This window comes from Suricata suricatta, chromosome 1, assembly GCF_006229205.1.
Source record: "Suricata suricatta isolate VVHF042 chromosome 1, meerkat_22Aug2017_6uvM2_HiC, whole genome shotgun sequence".
Classification (NCBI taxonomy): domain Eukaryota; kingdom Metazoa; phylum Chordata; class Mammalia; order Carnivora; family Herpestidae; genus Suricata; species Suricata suricatta.
This window is the reverse complement of record NC_043700.1, coordinates 90,981,517-90,987,415: the sequence shown is the minus strand read 5'-3', so window position 1 is coordinate 90,987,415 and position 5,899 is coordinate 90,981,517. Positions and strand designations below refer to the sequence as shown.

General features: G+C 39.0%; 1 long non-coding RNA gene across 1 annotated transcript; it reads left to right on the top strand.

The window, feature by feature from the left end:
* The first annotated feature begins 1,016 nt into the window (after positions 1-1,016).
* LOC115272311 lies at positions 1,017-2,116 on the top strand. The gene is made up of 2 exons (XR_003900379.1): positions 1,017-1,295; positions 1,935-2,116. It is a non-coding gene; the product is annotated as an uncharacterized LOC115272311 (long non-coding RNA).
* Positions 2,117-5,899: the final 3,783 nt, after the last annotated feature.

The window sequence follows — 5,899 nt, the reverse complement described above, 5'->3', positions numbered from 1 at the left end:
ATGGTCTCATCTTTTTCATTTGAATACCTTAATCCCCTGGAGTGAAATGCAGGATAGAGAGGTAAATGGTCTGAAAACAAATGTAATACATTCACTTTGGCTACAAAAATAAAACAACCCAAACCTAGTTTTTCTTGCAGTTTTTAAATCCAGATGGTAGTAAAATTTGACATTTCAATTCTGTTTGTGAAATTCATTTTGTTTTTAAATTGGGAAGAACCATAGAGCTAAAAATTGTCTGAAGTACTAGGAAGGCCTGGTGAGACCTCTTTGGGAGTGTTATTAATAAGGACTTGGTATTTTAAAGCGAATTTGGAGGCACTATAGATAGAGACTACAAGTAACTGTGATGGATATAATTGCAGAGAAGTAACATGCTACCCTACACCTAATATGAAGAAGGCAGAGGATTGTCCTGGACAATGAAGAGAAGAGGGAAATCTGGACAAAAGGGACTGTTTTGGTAGCTGAGTATAGTTAAATTTTAATAGCTCTCATTTTTGTTTATAGTTCTTATTCCAAAAGGTAAGCTTAATAAGTCTGTCTTTATAAAGTTCTGAAATTAAGGATATGTAAGTTTAAAAAAATATCTGTACTGTACAGACCCAATTCAATTAATTAAGTCCAAGATTTAGGGGTCCAGAGTGTTCAAAACCAGGTAAAGTCCCCCTTCCAGAATACTTTATTGGCAAGTTTTATTTCTCACTGGATTGGTTCTGTGTATATATTCTTGGAAGAAATCATAGAAACAAATCAGCATTTGTATGTTAGAAGCAGTGTATCAATTAAGTTTCTTTTGGTTGAAGATAAAGAAAGCTCAACCTAAATGGATTTAATCCAAAGGGGAGTTTAATGGTTTTCATAACTGGCAAGTCCAGTGCGGAGACTAGCTTAACTGTTGCTTGACACAGGTGCTCCAGAAACATCTCCAGGGCTGAATCTCACCTCAGCTTCTCTCTCTTCCACATGTAGGACATTCTTAGAATGTCCCCTCACAGTTGAAAGAAGGCTGCAGCGTTCCATAACTTCACAATGCCAAGACTTCAAGTCTATTGGCAAGGAAAAGACTCCCTCAGCAGATACACAGAAGCCCTGGGTCCGGTTCTCAGTGCCTGATATGGGTCATGTGGTCATCCTTGAATCAATCACTTTTGTGTAAGAGGACTGAATCTGCTGACTAACTTAATCCAGACATGGCTCACTCCTGGTTTAAGACTGGGGCCAAACTATTCATACCACATGGCCTGAAGTTGTTGGGTAGGCGGTTTCTTCAAGGAGCTTCGTGACGAATACAGGTGCCAAAACAATAGATATCAGCTATAAGTTATGAAAGGTTAAATTGACGGATGAGAAAGTCACCAAATAGACCGGGAAAAGAGATCAGAGCACCCTTTATTATAGAGCTCTTGGGTGAGGTTCCCGGTCTGGACAGAATGGACCGGAGAAGTCGCGCAGGAGAACAAAGGGCTGGGCCTTATATAGGACAGCAGCTTCTGATGTGTGTCCGGGGGCGGAGAACTCCTTGTAAGGTGAGGAGATGCGGCAGGGGCAAATGACGCGTTTCTGGGGAGCCGGCATAGGGCAGAGAGCGGCCAGGACAGTGGTCCGTCGGCCATCTTGGTGTTCCTTTCCCCGAGCCTGCCAAACCTGTCAAGTTATATTTAATTAAAGTGTGTGAAATTTTATAGAATATTAACTAATGCTGAATGTTTACTGTGTGATAAGACATGCAAAGATGAGTAAGAAAGGTTTTTTCCTTCAGATTTATTATGGGAAACCTGGGACACCATCAAATTCTTAAAGTTAATGCTGCTATGACAGTTTTATGTTTCCTGGTTCTCATGTATTTAGTTATGAGCATATGAGTACCTGACTGCTTTGATATATTGTAAAAAGATATATTAATAAGCTATTTTCTCCTTACCTTTCTCCAGGGAAACATGCATTCTCGGAAGAAGGAGAGAAGAAATTTCTTCAAATTCTCACTTCTTTACTAACCACATTCTATGTAGAGACTGAAAGGAGAAAGAATTATTTCTGGCACTGGGGAAGGAAATTCCTCTGCATGTGTATTTCTACTGTATATATAAACTGTATATTTGTGTGTGCAATGACAGTTATAGTTTCCTCCACTGGCTCTAGTTCAGCTATTTTCTCTCTGATGATTTCTTCTGTGCTTCCTTCCATGTCTCTTACCCTTGCCTTCAAAATTGCATAATACCTATGTGTGTGTTCCTGTGCATGTGTATGTGTTTGTGTGCATGTGTGTATGCACAGTTAATATAGAAAATATTTAACGATGTCATGGCATGTTCATCTACTAATCAGAGTGGAGGCCAGCTGTAAACAACCAGTACAATTGTAGTGGGACCTAAAGGCTGTGAAGGAGCAGAAACTTTGTCTTAGATGAGGAAGCAGAGATTCAGATATACAAAGAATAGGGTGTGGGAGCCAGTCAACAGTGAGAGAGAGCAGAACTAGGTCATGAATGAGACAGCAAGTGGAGAGAGAGTCCTCAGTATCCAATCTGTTTCCATATTCAGTGGCTTCTCATTCTCCTGAGGGTTGTCTGTACTGTGGTTCCTCTGAGATCCCCATTTCCCTTATTGCTTAATTGATTCTTCCACTAAAACCACCCCTTTAAAAGCTACCTTGAGGGACTTTTAGTAGGAACTAACGCTAACTAAAATAAATGGGATCATACTATGTATAGCATTTTGTGACATGTTATAAAAACTTTGTTTTTCTTTTGTCAATAACAGAGCCTTCATGTCATAGATAGTAGAATCATATCATCACTTTCCTGGCACCTCTAGCTCTCATACCTCATATCCTCTCAGTCCCAGTTTTACTCTAGCAATTGCACAAGTGTTACCTTACATATACCTGCTTTAGCTGCACCATATATTTCTGTTTCTGCCTGGAGCTTCTCACACCCCATGTGGGAAACCTGTGGGGACCCATTTAGCACTTGAGCATGAGCAGACTTGGCAGTATGAAGATGTTAATCCTTACAGACAAATCTTTACCAGTCAAAGATAGAAGCCATTGGATAAATGTTTCCCAACTCAATCGCATAGGCTGACAATTCAGAGGGGCACATCCTGTGTACTTCCTCAGAGGTCCCCAGTCAGATGAAGCTCCAGTTTCCTATCATTTCTGGTTTGATAATACACCTTTGTACTGGATTTTCCTTCATCCTTGTGCCATTCCCCCCTGGTCCTGCACTACTATTCCCTGGGATCCCCTCTCCAAATATACTACCTGAGTGCAAGTTCTTGGCCTCTTCTTTCTGGCAAGCATCCAGTCTAAGACAGTTTTGCATTGCCTGGTTGCATCTTTTGTAATAATTATTTCCTTATTAATGTACACTTATTTCCTTTTTTCATTGTTATAAACAGTGTCATGATGAACATTCTTATAAATGCATCTTTGCATACCTAATGCTTATTTCCTTAGGAAAAAATTGCTCTAAGTAAAATTGCTAAGTATATTAATGATCATTAGGAATACACATTTTAAAGGCTTTCGATTCACTCTGGAGCAAAAACATTTGTATTTAAAATTTCAGGGGCACCTGGGTAGCTCAGTCAGTTGAGCCTCCAAATTTTGGCTCAGGTCATGATCTCATGGTTTATAAGTTCGAGCCACGTGTTGGACTCTGTGCTGACAGCTCAGAACCTAGAGCCTGCTTCAGATTCTGTGTCCTTCTATCTCTACCCCTCCCCCAGCTTGCACTCTGCTTCTCCCTCTCTTCCTCAAAAATAAACATTAAAAAAATGAAAAGTTTCATATTTGTCAAAAATATTAGCTACTAACCTGATGACATAATCTATCTATAAAAATTCACATGGGGCACCTGGGAGACTCAGTCATTTGAGTGACAGACTCTTGATTTTGGCTCAGTTATGATCCAAAGATTGTGGGACTGAGCCCTATGTTGGGCTCCATGCTGAGTGTGAAGCCTGTTTGAGAGTCTTTCTCTCTCTCTCTCTCTTTCTCTCCTCCCTCCTTATGCCCCTCCCCAACTCATAGTCTTTCTCTTTCTCTCTATAAAACATAAAACTAAAACTAGAAATTCACATAAATGACTGATTTTATCTTGAAGGCTAGCTGCCTTCCATTATTACATGACAACGTAGTCATGACCGAAGTAGAGACTAGCTTCACTTGGTCCAAATCAAACTTAGTGCTGAGTTCTTTGGGCTGAACTTTACTTACCGCACTTTAGGTCTTTCTCACACTATGAGAATAAGAAGTGGGTGTGAGATTAAGAGATGAAAATTTAATTGAGAGTCTCACTTTTGGCTATTATAGGATGATTGTGTTAATGATACAGCCATTCAAGAAAGTTTTGAAATACACGAAGGCCTTTAATTTAATTTCTAGTACTTAAGCTTTTAAGTTTACTGTAAGAATTTTTTTCTTGAAAGAAAAAATGGGCACTAACAAACAATTTGATATGTCTATATCAGTATCACTGAAAAAAATTTCAAGTAGCTCTAGGTCTCTTTTTCTCAAAGATGCTGTCAGAATTGACCCAAGTAAGCCTCCTAAATTCTATGTCCTTAGTGAAGGTTTCTCTCACCTTCTGCATTGCTGTAGTACAAATAAAGTGGAAGTTATTAAGTAAGCAAAGAAAATTATATAATAAGTTTTGATAGTGTACAAAATATTAACTGCATATTAAATGCCTACATATGATTATATTACCTTGATTGTTTACATATACTTTAGAAATTTTTACATTTTATTTTATTTATTAAAAACTTTTTTAATGTCTTTTATTTTGAGAGACAAAGGCAAAAAGTGAATGGGGGGTGGGCAGAGAGAGAGGGAGACACAGAATCTGAAGCAGGCTCCAAGGCTCTGAGCTGTCAGCACAGCTGACGCAGGGCTCGAACCCACTGACTATGAGATCATGACCTGAGCTGAAGTCTGACACTTAACCAACTGAGCCACCCAGGTGGCCTGAAATTTTTATGTATTTTATAGTGCACAGGGAGATGACTTATGATTGATAATAGATGGTGAATGTGGGTTTCACAAAGGAGATACTTGGTAGAGGCTTAGTGAGAAGTATCGTTATTTCTACAGAAAAGAAAATCCTACTGACAGTGTTTTGACTTACAACACTTTTTACATTATCTTGACCTGGAATAAAAATTTTGGGCATTAGCTTCTTAGTCAAGACTGAAAATATTTATAATAACACTGTTTCTATGGGAAAATTAAAGTCTGCTTATGTTGATTTATTTTATTTATTTATTTTTTAAAATAGTTTATTGTCAGATTGGTTTCCATATAACATCCAGTGCTCTTCCCCACAAGTGCCCTCCTCCATTACCACCACCTCTTTCTCCACTCCCTCTCCCGCTTCAGCCCTCGGGTTTATTTTCAGTATTCAAGAGTCTCTCAGGTTTTGCGTCTCTCTCTCTCTCCCCAACTCTCTTTCCCCCTTCCCCTCCCCATGGTCCTCCATTAGGTTTCTCCTGTTCTCCTGTTAGACCTATGAGTACAAACATATGGTGTCTGTCCTTCTCTGCCTGACTTATTTTGCTTAGCATGACACCTTCAAGGTCCATCCACTTTCCTACAAATGGCCAGATTTCATACTTTCTCATTGCCATGTAGTACTCCATGATATATATATACCACATCTTCTTGATCCATTCATCAGGTGATGGACATTTAGGCTCTTTCCATGTTTTGGCTATTGTTGACATTGCTGCTATGAACATTGGGGTACATGTGCCCCTATACATCAGCACTTCTGTATTCCTTGGGACCCATAATAGCACTGCTTATGTTGATTTAAAATAACTTTTCGAAGAACTCAACCCATATAAATGAAAGAATTGCTTGTCTTACAGTCTTTTTTGTCTTTGTGTAAACTTAT